Below are 22,483 nucleotides of genomic sequence, written 5' to 3'. Positions count from 1 at the left end.
TGTAGCAAAGAAAAGAGAATATTGCTTCTACCATTTCATGTTCCAGCCAAGAATCTCATCCAACAGTGTGTCAACAATACCTGTACGAGTTCTTGTTTTCTTGGGCCTTAAGCTAAGCTGGGTTTTTTGGTTACCTCTGAGTATTTGTATGCATAGCATCAATTTAGTGGGGGAAGGGTTTTCAACTCATATTCTTCTGCACGCTCCCAGTGCTGAGCATGGTACCTACTATGTATGAGACATTCAATAAGAATTGATTTGCATGCAGGGCTCTTTACACTGCTCCTTCCATATCTCTCATGCCTAAGAATTGTTTTTGCTAGATGACCAGTGGTGTAGATGAGGTCTGCCAGTCAGTTCTGGAGTTCTTCAAGAGGAGCAAAGTGGCTCACATAAAAAACACAACCATCAAATTAGTGTTGCTGGCAGGGTACCAATCCAGCTAAGTATCCATTGGCAATCTCAAAACCTGCTGCCATGCATCCAAAACAATGCCTGATTCCAGAAGTAAGAAGAGAAAATGAAATATTTCTGCACCATTTACCTTTCAAACCCAAGATAACATGTAAGCTAGGATGCAGTATGAAATGCACAAGTTTAATAAGATCACAGTAGCTAAGTGACTTTGGGTACAAAGCGTATATTTTTTAGTGTACTTGGTACTTTCAAATTGAGACATTATAATAACAGAAAATGATAGGGCTGTGAAGGAGCCTCAAAGTTAACAGCACAGCTTTTGAAGTTATAGACCGGAGTTTGAGTTCCTGCCCTGTCACTCTCTTTCTGTGTACCTGGCGCAAATTATTTAATCTGTCCTCATGTTAATTTCCTCAGGTGCAAAGGAAGATGTTACGATTTCTATTTCACAGTGTTATTGTAAAAGTTAAATGAGCTAACCCATGTAAGGCATTCATGCAGTGTCTGGCATTGAAAAGACCTAATGAACATTTACTTTTAGTCATGAATCTTACAGGAACTTGAAAAAAATTAATTCGGCAGAAAGTTTGATGGATTGGAAGAAATAGCTCAGAAGTATCTTTTCACCAGACACAGCCTCTCTGAGAAAGTAGCCAACCAGCAAGCCCAGTAGCCAATTCCAGTTCACTCAGAAGGAAATGAGAACAAATATGTTATCCTCGAAGCAGGATAGAGAATTGCTGATGTGGACGGAAGCCATGATGAAGAAGAAAAGAGGGAGGTAGCAGTGAGAACCCTGGCCAGCAATCTTCTCAATGTCTCTGTGGCTCCACCTAAAAGCTGAATCAGAGCCCTGACAAGCTAAGGAACTGTCATGGGTCCACCCTTTGGTAGCCAACAAGACAGTGCATGGGGAGACAGAACTTCCGCTTGGGAACTGGCCAGGCTCCTCTGCAGGACACATAGGAGAAAGGATTGAACTTACAGCTGGGGTTCTCCAGGGTGCCTGAGAACAGGCCTCCAGTGTAGCAGGCAGGTGCGTGCTTTGTTCATTTCGTTCAGGTGAGCTCTTGTGGACCAGCGCACGACCATGTGGGGTGATGGGTACCCTGGCAGGAGTGTCATAGGGTATTTGTGGAACTCAAGACAGAAGCAGGTGGCTAGTCTTGAATAGGGTTAGAAAGGCAAGGGAGCTGGCATGGGGGAGATGCTCCAGTCCCAGGGAAGAGCAGGGCAAAAGGCCACCGGACGATCGCAAGGCCTGTGTGGAGCGGTGACAGGAGGCTGTGAGGCTTTGCAGCAGAGTGCAGGGGTGCGGGACATGTGACAAGCCCTGTGACAAGCAGGTCTCCCAGGAGAACTAAGTCACGAAGGCTGCACAGTAATCCCGAGAGCTGGGGACTATCGTTCACTGCATGTTAGACACACTGAAAGGTTAGGATTCAAGAGAGTTCCCAGTCTGCTGTCTGCCGCAATGCGCATGCGCTGGGATTTTGCTCCTGGTGGTGTGGTCCGAGGGCTCGCACTCTTAACCTTTCCTCCCCAAAGGTGTGGCTCGCACTTCCGTGGGGCAACTCGCCTGTGGGACTCGGGATTGGAAAGTGTTTTATGTAGCGCTTTATGTTTATGATTTGCCTAAAGTTACATCAGAAGAACCTTTCCATAAAGAGAAAAAGCAAAAACAAAAACAAAATCTCTCCAAATACATTTCTGAGTACTAGAAGGTGTGACCAGAAGTATTTACCTTTATGTGACTTTTATGTAGATTTCACCTAGACAGGCTCCAACTCGTGTAGTCTTGAAAATGTTTTGAAAGACTTTAAGTAGGAAAACTGCCCCATTTGAGAAGACCATTGCATCTCAGGCTTAGGCAAAGCTTCTGAGTGTGCCTGAGACTGGAATTCTACTCAAATACCAGAGGAAGGAAGATCTGAACCAAATCTCTGAGTTTTTTTTTTTTTTTTTTAAGATTTATTTATTTACTTGAAAGGCAGTGTTGCACAGAGAGAGGGGGAAAGAGGGAGAGATTGTCCATCTGCTGGTTCACTCCCCAAATGGCCGAAACAACCTGGACTGGGCCAGGCCAAAGCCAGAAGCCAGGAGCTTTCCCTGGGTCTCCCACATGGGTACAGGGGCCAAGGACTCAGGCCCCCACTGTCGCTGTCCCAGGCACACTAGCAGGGAGCTGGATGGGAAGAGGAGTAGCTGAGACTCAAACCAGCACCTGTATGGGATGCTGGCACCACAGATGGTGGTTTAACATGCTATACCACAGCACCGGCCCCACTCTGAGCTTTTAGGAGACCACTTGAGGAAGAGGAAAACTTACTATGTGTGTGTATACATATATGTCATCATATACCAATTTCTGTTACTGCAAAATTAATATGATGGCAAAGAGAAGAATTTGTATGTTCATGTTCATTGTAGCATTGCAGAATTATTCCCAATAACCAAAAGGTGGAAGCAACCCAGGTGCCCCCCCACTGGTGAATGAATGGATAAACAACACAATACTAATATTGAAGTTTTAATAAAATTTAAGGTGGTATATAACAGGGTACTTCAAAAAGATTTTGGAAAAATTGAATTAAAAGATATGTTACTTTTTGTGCAGAAAGGTGGAAATCCATGCAGTTTTTCATAATATACATTTCCTGTGAACTTCCTCAAGACCCCTCATATGCATGGACTTCAAAATATTTTTGCGCCAGGAGCCCTTTATTTGGTAATTCCATTTTCCACCAACACTTTGCGGGACAGGAGTGCTGACACGTGCTGCAGTATCAGTGACCATGAGGACATTATGCTAAGTGAAATGAGCCAGTCCCAGAAGGGCAAACAGTGTGCAATTCGGCTCCAGTGAGGTCCATAGAGCAGATAAAGCCGTCAGGACGAAGAGCAGAGTGATGGATGGTGGGGGCTGCAAAGGGGAGCTACTGTTGAATGGATTCAGAGTGGCACCAAATGAAGAGTTCTGGAGATGAGCGATGGGAACGACTGCAGGGCAGGACAGGAGCCGTGAGTGCTGTTGAATTACACACTTGACTGATGATGCTTTTCAGTATGTGATGTGTATTTTGCCAGAATTTTAGATCGTTTTTAAATGAAGAGAAAATAAAAACATTTTGAACAAAGAAGCCAACTGAGTTATTATAGTGGGATGATAATATGATATTAGCATGTTATATTAATTATATACTTGATGTAAAGTAATTAAAATGTACATGATGATCATAGTTAATATCTATACAATATATGATAATATAGCAATAACAAGAATACTGTCATGTGTTGCTTAGAGACAGGGGTACATTCTGAGAAAAAAATGGATTGTTAGGTGATTCTGTCATTATGCAAACATCATAGGGTGTACTTACACAGACCCAGGTGGTGTGGGTCAGGCACTCAGTGTGGCCGCTTGATGTAATTGTACAGCAGACGTGAGTCTGCTTCTGGAGTAACACGCGAGCCTGTGTTATAGTAAACATTTTTTAATAACTAAGAAGGCATACACTCTAAAATAATGATAAAAACTGTAGTACAGTAAATATACAACCCAGTAGCTTAGTGATTTGTCATCATTATGCAGCAGTGTTTACTGTACCTGGTAGTAAGTGCTATACTTTTACATGACTGGAAGCAAAAGAACATTATGAGTAACACATTACACAACAGCATTAAGGCTACGACAGCGTCACCCGGCAACAGGAATTTTTCAGCTCCATTATAATCTTAGGGGATCAATGTCGTATATGCAGTCCCTCATTACCTAAGGGTCATCCTCATGGCGCCTGACTGTCATTGTTCTTCTAGAGCGCGTACCACGTGCCCAACTCTGTTCTAATTACCTGACGCTTTCTGTGCTGATAGCAATAGTAGGCGGTAACTACTGTTTCCTGTTTACAGATCAGGAAAGTAAGGCACATGGGTGTTAAGTAACTCTCCAAGAGCACAAAGCTAATAAAGTAGAGAAAAGAAAGAGCCGCGAGGCATGGTGGTGTTGAGGACTCGCAGCTGCTGAGGCTGCTCGGTGAAACTGACTGGCATTCTGGATTAGTCAGACCAGAAATCCCAAAAGCTTCTACTGCTATGCCCACGCTGTCCAGCAGATCAGTAACAGTAGCAATACAGGGAACCTCAAGATAACGGCTGCTAGAATGAGGGCGTCGGAAGCATCATTTGTCCAGTCTTCCCAACGGTTCGAGAAGGTGGATGGTGCTCTAAGCTCTTTTTATAGAAGATGGAAGCTGGCACCATGAGGCTAAGACGCTTGCCCAGTCTTAAAGTGGTAGAGCCAGGATGTAAAACCAGGGGGTTTGAAGCTAAACTCAGTACACTGACCACAACACAATTATTTCTTGAACTCTGCTCTGATAGCTGACTTTTTTAGTTAGTTATGACAGCTGGAGTAAGAGTTAACACTTTCTGGGTACTCGGCGTCCACCGGGCTACATATATCCACTATATTATGTCCTGTGGGCACCCCAAAAAGGCCTTGTGAGGGAAGTAATGTCACTAGCCCTGCTTGACGAGGAAGAGCCCTGTTCAGTTCTCCCCACCAGCAAGGGGTGGAGGCAGGATTTCAGCACGGATGGTCTTGCAGGTGGAGACTCCCGGGGCGGGGGGGGGGGGGGGGGGCGGGATGCAGGCTTTTGCTCCCTACTCCAGACAGAATGAATACAGATCTGCATCTGAGCAAGCTCCCAGGTGATTTGTGTGCACACTGAGGTTTGACAGACGCCACGCTTAAAAACAAGGCTGTGGTAAGTCTCAGCATGGCACACATCCTGCCTCCTTCTGCCTCCAGACTGGTGGAGAAAGGGGAAAGCTGTCAAATAAAGAAATGATTCTAATAAAGGGTTAAATGGGGTGGGAGGTGCCTCGGCGGATGCCATTTCCTGGTCTTCCCCCTAGACTGACTAAGACTGGGTCTCTAGTGGAAATCCAACAAGGTGAGCCTTTTGCCATCTCAAGTGCAAGAACCACTTCTCTTAAGACTCACAGGAAGAACCAGAGGCGAACATGAGCCTCTTTCCTAGTCTTCTTACAGCCGGGGAGGTGGATTACAGGCAACCGCGCCAGGAGGCGGCCAACAGGCAGTCTGTGCATTGATTTAGAACGCTGAAGCCCAGAGAGCTATGCAACGCTACTTAATGTGGGGCACAAGGCTGCAGGCACTCACAGTTGAGCCTGAGGGAGATGGACTAGTCCCCATGGAAATGGACTCTGGCTTCTAAGCCTGCCCTGCAAAGACCATTGCCCCAGCACCCCTGGGACAAGTCTAACAAGACAGCAGCAGCCAGGACCTAACACGAGCACTAACCAATGCCACAGGCACATCCCAGCTGGAAATCGATTCTCATCTGAGAAGCTGGCCTGATGCCTGGCTCGTAGGGAGTCTCACACACAAATCATGTGTTAGCAGCTCTGATGTTCTCCTCTTACTGACAGCTGCTAACCAGGCCCAGCAGAAAGGACCAGGAAGAGAAATACAAGACTTGAGGTTTGGAAAGATAAAATCAAATGTATCAAGAGAAAGGGAATGAGATAGAGAATTTGCCTTTATCCAAATAAAATAATCATAACTAGCATGTAGAGTAAGCGCTTACTACACGCCAGGCACTGCTCTAAGGGATCGATGCATCTCATTTAGTACTCCCATCGGCCCTACAGAATAGGTATTTTAATTATTCCCATCTGCCGCAGCGATGGAAGGCTGTCAGTTCACAGGAAAACTGAGAGAGAGGACGGTGAGGGGAGAGGTGGGGCCAGGAGGCAGAGGGGAAGGAGGGAAGGAGGAATGAAACAGGAAGAGTGCCAGAGCTCAGCTTCCTTCTGGAATAGAAAGGACAATGCCTGTGGAAGGCCCTCAACAAAAGGAGCAGGAGTGATGTGAATGGAACCTGACGTTTACCTTCATTTGGAACAATTAAAATACTCAAGGGATTGACTTGTTTCGTGTTCTGTAAACTCAGATAAAAATAAGCAAGCTGAATTTTAACCACGCCTAAATAAAACACACACACACACACACACACACACACACACACAGTGTTTGTTTTTCCTAATTATGACTTCTTGGGAATGAATGGAAAATTTGGCAATCTGATTAACTGTAGCTTACAATAAAATAGCACTAAAGGGGGTTTTATATGCCTTTGTTCCTCATTTTCCTTGGAAGATTGTCAAGAGTTTAATGAAACTAATACTTTGGGCTTTAGATCTCACGTCGTCAGAAACCAGAGGCTCTCAAACACTACTAACTGAATGGAACCACGTTCCTGGAGCTGGTGGGCCGTGTGAGGCCCTAGGTTCTGTGCTGTATATGCATCGTCCCAAGGAATCCTCTCAGCAACCCTGCACTGAAGAAATGACTAGTGGTTCCATTTGACAGAAAGAGCTGAGATTCAGAGTGCTCGTTTACCTTTCCTAAGTGGTAGGTAAAGGAGCTAGAAGTGAAACCAGGCAGTGGGGCTCCAGTTTCTTCCCTCTAAAGTATTATTTTTAATTTCACTCATATAGATTACATTTCTTTCTTTCTTTCTTTTTTTTTTTTTTTTTTTTTTTGGACAGGCAGAGTGGACAGTGAGAAAGAGAGACAGAGAGAAAAAGGTCTTCCTTTTTCTCCATTGATTCACCCCCCCAAATGGCCGCTATGGCTGGTGCACTGTGCCAATCGAAACCAGGAGCCAGGTGCTTCCCCCTGGTCTCCCATTCGGGTGCAGAGCCCAAGCACTTGGGCCATCCTCCACTGCCTTCCCAGGCCACAGCAGAGAGCTGAACTGGAAGAGGAGCAACCAGGACAGAACCAGCACCCCAACTGGGACTAGAACCTGGGGTGCTGGCGCCACAGGCGGAGGATTAGCCAAGTGATTTCTCTCTCTTTTTTTTTTTTTTTTTTTTGACAGGCAGAGTGGACAGTGTGAGAGAGAGACAGAGAGAAAGGTCTTCCTTTTGCCGTTGGTTCACCCTCCAATGGCCGCCGCAGCTGATCCAATGGCAGGAGCCAGGTACTTATCCTGGTCTCCCATGGGGTGCACTTAAGCATCATTTTAAACACCAAGCCCTAGCAATGTAGGTTCACAAATCTATTCCTTATATCAGCCAAACCAGTTGCTTGGTATTCTGTGGAAATGCCAAAAAAATGCAGGTGGGCTAGCTGTTCTTAGTGGCTTTATGGAGAGAGCCTCAGGAAGATGTCATCCCTCCCTCCTCAAGGTGGGCACCCTCACTCAGGAGCTAGGGCAGTGTGAGGTTCCAGAATGTCAGCAGGGAGCCACTGTGCCCACTTCATTATCCCACCTTGGCTCCGAGCCTCCGTGAGAAGTGCACATTGGCCTCCTGGGTCCCTTGGGTGTGGCAGATTGCACGTTCATTCATTCTATAGATTTTAACCACCAGACTGTCATGTGCCAAACACCACCCCAGGCGCTTCAATGAGATTATTCCTTAACTCTCACAAAGTCCTGTGATATAGATGCCATTGTCATCCCCATTTTATGGGGGGGGGGGGGGGATTTACAAGGATGCAGAGTGGTTAAATATAGCTGGGATTCTCACTGTCTGTGGACTCTCGGGGCTTCTCTCTCAAGCCATGTATGATAGTGAGCAGCAAGATATAGGCATGGCACACACTACCACTCCAGTAATGGAGATGTACATTGAGCTACTAATTACCCAAGTAATTATCTCATTACATCATGGGTAGTCCTCCATAGCTGGAGTCTAGGGCCCCACACGTATTTAATAAGAGAAATGAAACTGAGGGATCAGGAAATCTTTCCTGAAAAAAAATGATGGTTCAGGGGAGAGCTGGAGAGAATAAAAGTGAATCAAGAGAGGAGAAAATGGAAAAGCATTTACGACAGAGAGAAGCAGCTTATTTGAAGGCTCTGGCATATTAATTTTGGCGTGTTGGAGGAGAAGAGTGACAGAAGAGGCAAGAATCTGTTCAAACAACCATTTCCTGTCCTTGTCCCTTCTGTGGTCCCTCCTTGTTTTATTTTGTCTACCAAGGACAGAGATGGCCTCAGGTTATACATCATCAAATTCCTCACTGTGTCTCCAGTTCTGCCTAATAAATATGAAACATATTGTTAATAAATGAATGACACAAGGGAAAAATTCACAAGAACTGTTTGATCCAAATTCAAACAATGACCTGGGGAAGAAGAAAAATCCATAGTGTCGATATTTTTTTAAAGATGTACTTACTTATTTGAAAGTCAGAGTTACACACAGAGAGAAGGAAAGGCAGAGAGAGAGAGAGAGAGAGAGAGAGAGAGAAGGGTCTTCCAGCCATAGTTTACTTCCCAGTTGGCCACAATGGCCGGAGCTACGCCGATCCAAAGTCAGGAGCCAGGAGTTTCCTCCAGGTCTCCCATGCGGGTGCAGGGGCCCAAGGACTGTGCCTTCTTCTACTGCTTTCCTAGGCCATAGCAGAGAGCTGAATCAGAAATGGAGTAGTCGGGTCTCGAACTGGCGCCCATATGGAATGCCAGCACTGCAGGTGGTGGCTTTACCAACTATGCCACAGCGCCGGCTCCAGTATCAATATTTGATATCACAAATATATGCACTTAGTAGCTGATTTTTCTCATAGTTATGTATGATTTTTAATATTGTGTGAGTTAGTAGAGGAAGAATAATATTTTCAACAATTATGCTAGAGAAACTGGATTTCTACACGCAAAAGAATAAGGTTTGACCCTTTCATTACATCATACACAAAATTAATTCAAAATACATTACAGACTTAAACAAAACAGTTATAACTCTAAAACTCTTGGGAGAAAACATAGTTATTAAATCGTTGAAAGACTGGCTTAGGCAATTGCTTCTCATGTACGGCAGCTAAACTAAAAGCAATTTAAAAAGAAACAAATTAGCCTTTGTCAAAATTAAAGAGCAGTTATGATTTAATGGGCACCATCACAAATGTGAAAAAAAAATCAGAAAGGAGAAATATTTGCAAAGCTTATATCTGACAATGAACTTGTATCCAGAATATACAAGAAATTTAACAACTCGATAGTGAAAAATAGTATATTCTTTAATTAGCAAAGAGATTAAATAGACATTTCTCCAAAGCCTTTATAGAAATTGCAAAGAAGTGCCTGAGTACATGCTTAACATCGTTAGGCATTAGGAACACGAAAGTCAAAAGCGCAATGAAATACCACTTCTCAACCATTAGCACGGCTGCAATAAAACAGATAGTAGATGTTGGGCATGTGAATAAAACCCTTACCTACCGCTGGTGAGAATGTCACATGATGCAACTACTTTCTGCTTGGCAGTTCCTCTGTGGCCTGGGTAATATGGTCAGTTACCACTCCTAAGTGTCCGTCCACCTAACAGATATAAAAACTTACCTCCACACGAAAACTTACACATCAGTGTTCATAGCCGCATTATTCACAATAGCTAAAAAGTGAGAACAATATGTATCTCATTGATGGATGAATGGATAAACAAAACACAGTGTATGTGTAGCAACGAGTATCATTCATCAAAGAAAGGAAGGATTGACCCATCCTGTAATATCACTGAAACTTGAAATTGTACTAAGTTAAAGAACCCGGGCCCCAGAGACCATATGTTGCCAGCTTCCATTTGCATGAACTGCCTACAACAGGCAAATGCATAGAGATGGGAATGGGCTTAGTGGCTGTCTGAGGTTGGGCCAGGAAGTGAGGTTTAGAAAGGGGAGTGGCTGCTTATGGGCACGGGTTTCTTTTGGGGGTGATGAATGTGTTCTGCAATTCGTTGTGATATTTGCACAACCCTGTGAATATACTAGGAACCTTCCATTGAGTCACGCACTGTAAATGGCATATTTTAGAATATGTGACTTATATATCAATTAAGGTATTACAAATTTTGAGATGAACTAGAGCTAGTGTCACAACCCTCAAATTTTCCAGAATCATATTGTTTTGTTTTACTTTGCATTGCTTCGGTTTTCACCGTCCCGAGGGAAGCCTTGGATATGGTCTTTCTACCCACCCCATAACAAGCACTATTTCCAAGATACGTACCTAGTGAAGAAACAGTAAGCCAGGTCTTCTCAGCTTCCTTCATCTACAGGCCTAACCACTTCCCATCATCTCTCTTCTGATGAGCTCTGAGGCCCTGGAGAGTCCTGGATTATTCAAAAAAGATGACAATATTTTCCCTCTACTGTATCACCAAGCCCTGCCCCCAGAAAAAGTCTCAGAGCAGAAAACTTGAAATAATTTTTCCCCTTAACAGAAACAACAATAAAACCAACCCATTCCTCAAGAATTCTAGTTATGTAGTTTTTTCCCTATAGTTGCAGCACCATCATTTAGACAGACTTTCGCTGCATTGTGAGGAATTTAGGTTACACAAAAGTCATTTTCTTAGGAACATAGCTGAACAATGGGCTATTGAGTAAACATGTGAGTTTCCCATCTCTGGACACTGGCATTTTTTTTCACTTTCTTTAAAGATGTTTATCTATGAGCTCCAAACGCTGGTAGGTTTAGTCTTCCCATAAAGCTAGAAAGCTAACAAGATTTCTTATAATCCTCCTCCGTTTCTACTACCTATAATAGTTAATGGTTTCCCTTCAACCCCATCAGCCCCTGTAATTCTTTCCCTGTTTTACTGTTGTTCCTTTTCAGCTTAATAACCACATCATTCTATGCATCATCTCTCTGAAAATTTCAGAGAATAGCCATGTAAGAGAAATGCACTCTTTGAATTTAGAACAGTACATTATGTGTATGCTCTTATATTATGTTCCATTTGTGCTACTCCAATGGCATTGGCCAAAGTCAATGGCAAACTGAAATGATTGCAATGTTTTCCATTTGGAAAGGCAGACCTATTTAGCAGCTACGTAATAGTGTTTATTTTCTTTACCATTAGACAGAGTTTGGTGTCTTTTGTCCCCCAGACCAGCTCTATGTACAAGCTACCAAGTCTGAGCTATTTGTTACAGCCAAGAAGATTATAACCTCAGTGGTTTTCTTTTTGTTTGTAATTTTTACTCATTTATTTGCAAGAAAGAGATAGAAGCTGAGATGGAGGGAGACAGACGAGCAGAGTTGGCATCCTCTGGTTGATGCCCCAGATGCCCTCAGTGGCAAGGATGGGGCCAGAACTGAAGCCGGAGCTGGGAACCCCAGCCATGTCTCCCACACAGCTGGCAAGAATCCAATTACTTAAGCAAAACCACTCCCTCCCAGGATCTGTGTTGGTGGGAAACTGACATCAGGAGCTAGAGCCAGGCAATCAAACCCAGGAACTCCAATATGGAACACACTCATCTTAGTAACTAGGCTAAACACCTGCTCTCTTACTTTATTTGCTTTCTTAAACTCTCTTATCAACACTAAAGACTCATAAATGTACCAGAAGAGTTTTTCCCTTACCCAAGTTTTGCAGAGCTGTTATTTGTAGTCTATCTGAGAGTAATAACAACAGCTAACATTTGTTGAATTCTTACGTTGTACCAGATGCTGTTCATCGATGTAGATATAAATGTAGCTACATGGAGAGAAATTCTTAGGCCCCAACAATGATCCTGTGAGACAGGTATTGCTATCCCTTTGTTACAGATGAGGAAACAGAGAAAGATTAGGAGAAAGAAACTTGCCCAAGATCACACGACTTGCAAGTAGAACTGGAATTTTAAACCCAAACAGTGGTTCCCAAGCCACCATGCTATGTTTCCTGGCAGCAGCCACTTAATAAATCTCTTTGAGTGAACAGTGGAGGATAGAGAGCAACAAAAGGAATCCATGACAGCAAAATTCCATGTACTCGTCTCCACCCATCTTTTCCAGGCATATGTCCTCCAGGAAGCCTCTCAAGACGTCTAGAATAGAAGGACATTGTTCTGTCATTCCTCCTCCCTGCAATTTTTCACCTCCTCCTCGATGTAGAGGGACCTTTATTCAGAATAAGTTTATGGAAAGAAATGTAAATTCACAAAGCAAGCCAGTTCCCAGGACCCAGACATAGATGTACAAGTACACAAAGTAAATCCAGTCTTTGACTCACTATGACCATAAGGAAAAAACAAGCAGTTTCTGGTAAAGCAGATACGGGTAGCAAAAATTCGGCAGAAAGAGCTGTTTTTGTAACTCAGAGTTCCAACACTGGATTTTAATCTCATCTGCTCTTAGCTTTGCTTGAGACCAAGTTTGCATGGTTAACATGCGACTTCATAAACAAATTTAAAACCCTCTCTTTGTTTCCTTGCTAATGAATTAGACAAATGAGCTCAGCTACCCTTTCTCAGTTTCCAAACTGAAGTCAGTACTTTCAAATCAAAAGCGTTTGGCACATCGAAAAGGTTTAGTAGTGACAGCATTCTTTGTTCACTGAACATGGCTGCCTCGGTCATTTCTTCACGGCTGTCAGTAGACACATGATACCTGCTGCTCCTAACATAATGGCTGCACCAACATTTTAAAAATATGAGGAGAGTGAGATCAGGTAAGAGGAGAAACACGAAGCCCAGCAAGCTTACCTCACCTGTTGGGAAATCTTAGCTACGCCTGGTTTCGAGCCACATCCCCTAAAGGGCCAACCAAGTCTGCCGAGTTTTAGTAAATGCTCTTTATTCTTCCCAAAAAGGCTTGTTAGGCTGTCTGGTTATCCTCTTCAGAGAGAAGGAAAGTAGCACCAATATGTGGACCCAGGTCTTTCATGGTCTAAAATCTGCATTTTAACCGTTACAACTCTCTGTCAGCACACATCTTGGCATGAGAACAAACTGTTAAAGAAACTGCCTCTTTTATAACCAATTCAGCTCATTTCAGCAATCTCCCCATTCAAGTTTTATCAATAGGAGAAACCCATGGATCCATCCATATTTCTCTCAAGAACCTGATTTTCTTCCAATCTATGCTTTGGGAGTGAGGAATCATTTCTAGAATGCCCCCTATTAAATGTACATAAACGGTAACAACATGTAGGCTCTAACAAGCAGAGGAGATGGGTGACAAATGGTTTTGTGTTCTTGTGGTGGTGGTGTTTTGCTACAGCTCTTTTTGTGTTATTATGCTTGGGAAATTCATTTTAGTTATTGATGTTCCATTGTTGCACAATATATCAGATTTCAAAATCTTTTCAGCAACATTATTTCATTTGATCATTATAAAAACTTTGTGAGGTGGATGGAAGACTGTTATCCCCACTGTACAGAACTGAAACTGAGATTTTGTATTCCCAGTGTTAATACTGCCTCAAAGCAGTAGAAATGGTACTGGAATCCACCCTTGTTTGACTTTCAGATCAGCATTCTTATCACCATTCCATGCTGTTTCCCACAAATGCACTGATACCCATTTTTTTGCACAAGCATAATGTGATTGCCACCTGTCTCCTATGTGGATTCCAGAGGTCCAGTACAGGGTATTTTTGACTGATGAATAATCCAACATAGTAGATACTTCAGTGTGATCTAAAGGAAGAAAAATATTGGAAATACAAGGAAATCTATGGCATTTTGTAACAGCAAAACTTGGAAAATGGCCCATCAACAAGAAAACAGATTAGTAGTGGAGTGCTCATACAAGGCAATGCTACACAGCAGTGAAAATAGTAACCTCTAGCTAAATGCAGCAGCATGAATGCCTCACACGAAGGCTGAAGGAGAAAGAAGGCAGCACAGTGTAACACTCGTGTAGAAACTATGAAGATAGGCAAAACAATACTAGAAGTTGGCATGTGTGTAGTAAAACTATTAAACAATGTATGGGAACAATCACAAGAAATTAGAGAGTGGTAAACAGAGACTTGAGAGCAGGTTGCTATTGCTTGTATTTCTTGATCTATAATCGACACTTGGGGGTTGTAATAGTTTTCTTTACAGATTTATGTATGTCTTAAGTATTTTATAATGCATTTTTTTAAAAGAGAAGTAAGAAGAAAGCCAGTCATTCTACAATGAATTGACCAAGGGCCGGCATTACGCCAGGCATTGTGCTGGGTGTTGGAAGATCGTGAGTGAACAAGTCAGACTCTGTACTTGTGCCCCAGGGACCTCTGATGAGCAGGGAAGATGGTAAAAGCATGTTTAGTGCAGGGAAGTGCATGGAGTCGTGGGGTCATGAGTCAAGGGGACCTCAGGGAGTTCAGGTGACCTAGGAACCCTTCCAAGAGAAAATACAGGTGAAGCTGAGACTGGACAATGAAAAGTTGTAGATTTTAGGAAAAGAAAAAGCCTACATTTGTACTATTCATGATTTTCATTTGTTAAACTGTGCTTTGGAACAAGCAAGGAAGCAGCACACAGCAAAGCTGGACAGAGACAGGAGCCAGCTCATGCAGAATTGCCCGTTCATTCCTTGCTCAAGTTTGACTGGACTGTCAGTGTCTGTGGCTGGAATACTGCTAAACCATGACAAGTGCAAGATGGGGTGGGGAGGGGAGGGAGGCAGGGTTTCCTAGGATGCTTCAGCGCCTCCACCCTCTTGTGAAATTCAGAAGAGTTCCCATACTCTGTGCTAGTGCAGAAGCAACTTCGGCAGCTGAGGGCAGAGAGGCAGAATGTGAGTGGGACCTAGCTAAGGCTCCCTCCAGTGCCTATGGAGGAACTACTCCAGCTGACTTCCACTTTTTAGGTATTTTAGCACTTGTCATTGGTAAGTTACACAACTGAGTTAGTGATTAAATTGCCAAGAGAAGCACTATTTGAATAGAGAAGGTTCAAGGTTGGTTCTTGCTCCTGCACTTTGGCTTAAGTGGAATTGGATTAATTCTTTCTTAATCTCCTTGTTTAGAAGAGAGAAAAATAAAAATTCTTTCTGGTGTCCAATAGACGGCATAAAAAGCAGCATTTGAGCTCATTCATCAACCACTAAGGGCCCCTGTGTCTAACCTTGGTCCCATGTTTAGATTTATAAAGTGTGAGATCATCGTCAGTTTCATTTATCTATGTTATTAAGTTTTCTGAATTTCCTTCAAATGACATTACCTTCCTATCTAATTCAAATAAATGTCTTACCCATGGCTAGGTTGTAGATGATGAGATATTGTTAACTCAATAATTGAGATAATCTCATTGTTTGGCTTCACTAGGAGAATCTTGAATTGATTGCTTATGCCTGGAATTCCACTCAGTCTCAAACTTGTCTTAAAACGACTTGAGCATTCTCCAAGTACCCGTGATTCTGCAAGGATGGAGCATTCGTGCCCTATTCTTTCATTTATCTTGGTTTGTTTATCTTATGAAACCTGTAAAAGTCTTCACTTGTGTTTGACATTTGTGTATATTTTAATTTGTTATGATTAAATATACTGATAGTGTAGCAGCTAAAGGGAGAGGTTCTGGAATAATTCCTAAGTTTGAACCCAAACTGTGACCTACAGTGAGTTAACCTCAGTGTACACATCTCTAAAATGAGGATACTTATAGCTGCCCAGTAAGGATGCTGTGGTAATCATCTGAGTTTGTTTTCAGTGCATAAGGATACTTCAAAAATTCCTGAAAAATGTAATTCAGAAAATAAGTTTATTTTGGTACAAAACTTTTGAAATCTCTGCATCTGTTTTCCATTCTACAAATTTTTACAGATCTCTTTTAAAGCAGGGGTTTCAAAAGTTTTTGCACCAAAAGTAATTTATCTTTCAATTACATTTTCCATGAACTATTTAAAATATTTTCATTATATCAGCGCTGGAAGGCTCTTACTAACAATTCAGATTTTAACCACATAAAAGAAAGTACTCTACTCTGTATTTAGTTTCATTGACAATCAGGCTTATCATTGAAAGGTATGAACCAACCTCCCAAATTGTGACTTGTGAATGGGATGCTCTTTCTGACTTATCCCTTTCTGCACGTAGAGGTTTTGTATCTAATGATCAGTGCTTCCTTTACCATGTAGATAGCCTAACATCTAAATTCATTCTGCTTGATTTGGTTCTGTTTTCGTGGTGAGTTTGCCAGTGATCAGAGGTGGAAGTCTTCTGGTAGGGGTGGCAGCCAACTGGCCTTCAACACCTGCTACAGGTGATTATTACAAAAGAGAACATTGCAAGTCCCGACTGTAGCAGCCCCAAGAACAGCAGCCTGCACAACTGGAGGAAACCAAGATAGCGGAAAGAGATGGGCACCCACACGGAGCCCGACACAGCCATGCTGCCACGCCAACAGCCCTACGTTCTCTTGCACTCAGGGCTTTGTGTGTCCTGTTCCTTGTGCCTGGAACATTTTCCCTACCATCACCCCTTCTCAAGGCTAATTCCTCCACATCTCTCAGGTCTCAGTTCACATGGCAGCCATCCCAGGGAACATCCTCTAGCTCCACGGGCCGGGAGGGGCGAGTCTCTACTATGCTTCCCCGTGGTGTTTCCGACTTAGCCCTATCATGTGCAGGCAGTCCTTATTTACACAGCTCTGGTGTGAGTGGATTTCAATGACCATGATTTGTTTAAATAATGCCAGTCCTCCAGCAGCAGAGTTCAAATTTCAGTTACCACAATCTATGGACTGAGTAATTATATAAACGGAGAGCCGCTTGCTCTTTGGCCCACATATCACTTTGTAAATAACAGGTTCACATCATGATCAGTAACTTCTTCCAAAGTCTATCGGTGGTGGTTTGTTACTGTGCGTTTGCTATTCAGTTCACACACAGCAAAGCCAGTAGCTATGTTGCTTCCTTGGTTTTTAGTGGTAAATCCATATGAGGGGGCCGACGCTCTGGCATGGTGGGCTAAGCCTCTGCCTGTGCCGCTGGCATCCCATATGGGCACAGATTAGGACCCCAGCTGCTCCACTTCTGATCTGACTCTCTGCTGTTACCTGGGAAAGCAGTGAAAGATGGCCCAGGTGCCTGGGCCCCTGCACCGGTGTGGGAGACCCGGAAAAAGCTCCTGGCTTTGGATCGGCTCAGCTCAGGGTATTGCAGCCGTTTGAGGGGTGAGCCAGTGGATGGAAGACTTCTCTCTCTCTCTCCCTCCCTCCCTCCCTCCCTCCCTCCCTCTGCCTCTGCCTCTGCCTCTGCCTCTTCTGTAACTCCTCCTTTCAAATAAATAAATAGATCTTTTTAAAAAAAAATTTACTCACCTTGTGGCCAGGTTATCTCCATGTTTGTTTAAAAAAAAATCCACATGACACTTGACAAATACAGTTAATCAAAAGAGACAAGTAGCAAGAAAATATGAAAGTATAAAAAGAATTGAAAACTGTTTTCCCTGAAGGTAAAATTCAAATCAAATGTAAGTAAAGGTAGTGAAGAAATAGCTGACCATGGACTGCTGACAGCTTTCACTGTTGGATATACTCTATGCAGCCAGAGGAACTTGGTGCAGGCAACCTTAGTAATAAAAATAAGCAATGTGGCTATGATAAAAAAAAATGAATATGTCCCATAGGAAGTAACAGCTCTTGGAGATATTTCACAATGACATAGTAAGAGCAAAGGGAAAATGTTAGAAGCTGATCCAAACTTCTACAGAAATATGATAACTTGGAAAAACATAGAAAAATGTTTATTCCATATCATAAGTTTTTTGATGAGAAGGCAAGCAATGTTTAAATTATTTGATAAGTATTTTACACTAATTCTCAATGTTTCTAATGTTTTAGATTACCATGTACCCAGTAAATAATAGTTTGTTTCATTACATTTTTCATTGCCCTGAACATTTATAATCAGCAATAAGAGTTTTTAAAGGTCATAATAGAATAATTATAATTTTCCCATTGTTTATGATGCTTCCTGGACAGTGTGGCTTAAGCAAAGTCAGGACTGCCTATACATGAACATCAGACTTGCACCTGCAACATTGTGCTTGGTTGCTAAACACACTCATGAAGAAGGATACAATTTTAGGTTTGGGTTAATGAGTAATTGGGAGAATAAGGAAATGAATTCAGCCGGCGCCGCGGCTCACTAGGCTAATCCTCTGCCTTGCAGCACCGGCACACGGGGTTCTAGTCCCGGTTGGGGTGCCGGATTCTGTCCCGGTTGCCCCTCTTCCAGGCCAGCTCTCTGCTGTGGCCAGGGAGTGCAGTGGAGGATGGCCCAAGTGCTTGGGCCCTGCACCCCATGGGAGACCAGGAGAAGCACCTGGCTCCTGCCTTCGGATCAGCGCGCTGCGCCAGCCGCAGCGTGCCGGCCTCGGCGGCCATTGGAGGGTGAACCAACGGCAAAGGAAGACCTTTTTCTCTGTCTCTCTCACTGTCCACTCTGCCTGTCAAAAAAAAAAAAAAAAAAAAAAAGGAAATGAATTCTAGGTGGACTGAACCTACAGGTGCACAGGGATAAGACACTAGAGTTAAAGGAGGGTACTTTCTTCCTCCCTGATGCGTATGATTGGCCATGATCCCTCCTCTACCTGGATACTTAGCACATATCCCAAGGAGTAGACCTGCTCTGTGGTCACATTCATTTGATAGCCCTAATAATTGCCCCAGCCCTAAAATGGAATCCCCAGCAAGCAGGCCCACACAGCAACTTCATTTGGTTCTGTTGGGCCCAGGCCCAAGGCCAGTCCCAGCTAGCCATATCACTCCCACTGTGCCTCCATCTGGAGTCAGGTGAATGAGTCAAATACTCCCAGTGTTAGACTATGGTTCGAGGCCACAAGGGTACTTTAAATAAATGAAAGTTAGTAAGGTAAATTTATCATAATACAAACTTTAGCCAAAACTTTTAAATCCTTTCCTCCAACATCTTTACTAGAACTGCTAACAAATATCAAGATTTCATACTCATTTCTTCACACTGAAGAGATGAAAAATGGCCATGATGTCAACATTGCCTTGACAACCCCTCAAAATCCATAAATATAATCTCAGGATAACTGGAAAGCTAACTCTTCTGATATTCTGCCCGTGATTTTATCATTACAATCCTATTGAAAATGCAACTGGGGAAAAAGCATAATATGAGGGACAATATTCTCACAGCTTTGGATGTCAGATGGGCGATCTCATTAAGACATTTCCAGGAAATACCACTAACCAACTTATTTATGTTCCCTTTCCTCCTGGGATTTTCTGAGGCTGTTTTAAAAATTGAATTATCCTCTTTCCAAAAGCCTTAATAATTTCTCATTCCATGGGTGTATTAAAATGTTCTTGCAGACACAAGCAAACTACTACCCAGGAAGCGCCTTGGTGGCCCAGTCATGCCTAGGGTTCAGCGCTCTTACGGCCATGACCCAAGTTCAATTCCAAATACGTTACCCTGGGCTTGACTGGGGTCCCATTCCTTCCTTTATTTATTCGGCAAACATTTACTGAACACCTACTCTGTTCCCGGCATTTTGCTCAGTCCTGAGGTTGCTCTAAGGGTCAGACACAGGCCCTTCTGGGCCTTGGAGAATGATGGCCGAAAGAGACAAGTTAAAATTATGGAAAGAACTTGGGATCGAACTCGCGCGCCGCATACTGTGACGACAACAGCGAGTGTGGAGGGAGGGACGGTACCTGGAAAGACTGTGCAGAGAAGAACTCTGAGCTGAGAAAGAAGTTCCCCCAAAGGAAAACCTGCCAATGGGCTTGGAGACAGGAAGAGCCTTCAGTGCTGACGGAAATGTACAGGAGGAAACCGGAAGTGGTGCTCCTTGTTGTATGGAATCGAGGTCCATTTAAGGCCGGAGTCGCTGGTGTGACTCTCCGAGCTGGCCTTCTGCCACCTGCGAGCCGCCGGCTCAGGCTGAAGGCGGGGCCGCTACAGAGCCTTCCGCAGGGAGCCCTAGCGTCCCGCGCATCTGTTTCCTATTTGCAGCAGGCCTGTCCGGATCACAAGTCACGCTCCAAGGCCCCATCCAAGCCTGCCTCTCTCAACTTGCTGACCTTGACTTGGGAATTGCACTAAGGTTCTTAGTGGCAGGCTGATCTCTCTGCAAGTGCCTCCTCTATTAACCACTTAAACACAGCAGTTTTCTTGTCTCTTCACCCCGCCCGCAGCAGGAGGCTGAACTCTGTCTCCTGGGCGGTGGCACTGACCTTGGCAAAGGGGCTCTCCTGGCGGGAGCCTTGCTGAGGCTGATGGAGGGGACATTGGCCCTGGGCCAGCTCCGCGTGGGAGGGGACTGTGCTTGGTAGGGGTGCAAGCAATCATCACGGCTACTTTTCTTGACTTCATGGCTTCAGGACTTCAAAGAAGAACAGCACTAAATTTTTAAATCCTGTGAAGGCACATAATCGAGAAAGCTTGTGATTTTGATCTGAGCCAGGGAACCCATCATCATGTCATCCAAGAAAAGCTGTAACCATATGTGGAGTAATGTTTCTGTAATCCATGGTAGGACTTTCTTGGCTGTTTAATCCAGCTATTCACAGTGACTTTGCAATATTTATCTCTGTTATTACCACATTTTGGGGGAAATGGTAACGGATAAACCAGCAAGTCCAAGAAATCACTCCTCTCTCTGATCCTGTTTCTGTATTAGTAAAAATGTGATAAATAGCACCACTGACCTCCTAGGACCATTGAGAGAGCTAACTAAACCGACATGTGTCAAGCTCACGGCCCAGGGCCTGAGTCTTGCTTAAGCTCATACATAGTAGCTATCATCATTTTATAATGAAACTCTCTCTCTCCTTAAAATAATCCTCTAAGTTTTTTACCACCCCATAAACTCTTCTATCAGCTAGGACCAAGCAATGCTTTAGTCCATGTGCTTGCTATCTTTCTGAATTTTTATTCTAAGTTTTATTAACAATTTCCATATTACAAATTGAGTCTTTATGCACTGGACAGCACAGTTCAGTCCCACCGAGGGCAAGTCTGAACCACATGGAGTCCAGCCCATTGCCAGTTAGAAACAACCCATGGCAGCAGTCTTGGCTGCCTTGAAGATAACAACACAGGACCTGTGCTGTATTTGATCCACTTCATGGGCAAGAAATACTTTGATTCTCATTACTCCCTAGAAGATTCATGATCTAGACAGAAGGGGCTAATCTTAAACATCGTCACTGCCTATTTTCTAGTTCTGCATGCATTCCTTCAACATCAGCCCTGTGCTGGCTTCATCCTCTACGATTTATAAGGCTCCTTCCATGTAACCATGTATTTGTGCGTGAACTATTCCCACCCTCTCCTGGCAGGTGAGAACTGTGAGGTTTGCAGCCATCGGCTGTGTTGTAGAAGATTACCCACCTCTTGGAGACTCAGGACAGAAAGTCAAGTGTCTGCTATCTTCCCACATTTTCTAGAGGAGAAATTGCTGCCATTCTTCGAGCTAAATGTGATGGACGACAGTACGGAGTCCCGGGCACACCACATCACCTCTCTGGGCATCGGTTTCCTTATTACTTAAAAAGGGAGCATAAGCGAACCTACCTCAGAGAGCTGTTGGGAGGATTAAATGAGATAATGGGTAGAAAGCCCTGAACCAGGAACAATTGACCTCACCCTTTGGGAATCTCCTTCCCCCGCTGGAAGATCACACTTGAGTTTATCAGAAAGAATTTCCGCAGATGGTCTGGCCTGACAGTCTGTTGTTCGTAGCCAAGGCCATGTTCCGTAACGCGCCCCACCGCCCTGTTTGGTTTCCTCGGATAGAAGGCTTACTTTTCATGCTCATTATTACAGCTTCCGAAATCAGGACCATTTGATCCCCAGTTCCCTAAGAAATAGATGTAGTCCCAAAGTTCTGCTCCTTTTCTGAGTAAGATTTGACAAAGCTCTGGAGTCGCATGATTCTCTGTTGCCAGCCTCCCTCATCATGGAAATAAAACCCCAAGGAATTATGTCAGGCCGGCAAGTCAATCACTGAAGGATATGCCTTGGAGGAGGATTGGGATCATGTCTCTGCTGTAGCCACACCATACGAATCAGGGGCTATGCACCATGCTATGCCCTCTCCCTCTCAGTCTCTCGATCTCCCTGGCCCCACCATTCTGTCACCCACCCAACTACCTACCTTCAGTCTCTCTGTCTCCCTCCCCGCACCAATCTGTCACCCACCCACCTATCTAACTGTCTTTTCATACAACTTCCCCCTGAGAAAGTGATTAAAATGTGGGCTCTAGAGCCAGCCTTCCTGAAGGGTAAATCTTGGTTTTCCACTTACCAATTGTGTAACCTTGGGCAAACAATAGCACCTCTCTGTGCCT

General features: G+C 43.7%; 1 long non-coding RNA gene across 3 annotated transcripts; it reads right to left on the bottom strand.

The window, feature by feature from the left end:
* Nucleotides 1–2,991: 2,991 nt before the first annotated feature.
* On the bottom strand, nt 2,992–19,988 carry LOC103347906 (uncharacterized). 3 transcript variants are annotated; one of them, XR_007918985.2, is made up of 5 exons: nt 19,666–19,988; nt 10,461–10,564; nt 9,813–9,846; nt 3,798–3,890; nt 2,992–3,474 (listed from the first exon to the last, which is right to left on the bottom strand). It is a non-coding gene; the product is annotated as an uncharacterized lncRNA (long non-coding RNA). The 3 variants fall into 3 exon arrangements; XR_001793222.3 differs by having other exon boundaries at nt 9,795–9,846; nt 19,666–19,987; XR_011389423.1 differs by lacking the exon at nt 9,813–9,846 and having other exon boundaries at nt 19,666–19,986.
* Nucleotides 19,989–22,483: the final 2,495 nt, after the last annotated feature.

This window comes from Oryctolagus cuniculus, chromosome 6 (assembly GCF_964237555.1).
Source record: "Oryctolagus cuniculus chromosome 6, mOryCun1.1, whole genome shotgun sequence".
Taxonomy (NCBI): Eukaryota; Metazoa; Chordata; class Mammalia; order Lagomorpha; family Leporidae; genus Oryctolagus; species Oryctolagus cuniculus.
The sequence above is the reverse complement of the archived record's forward strand: the minus strand, read 5'-3'. Positions and strand labels throughout refer to the sequence as shown.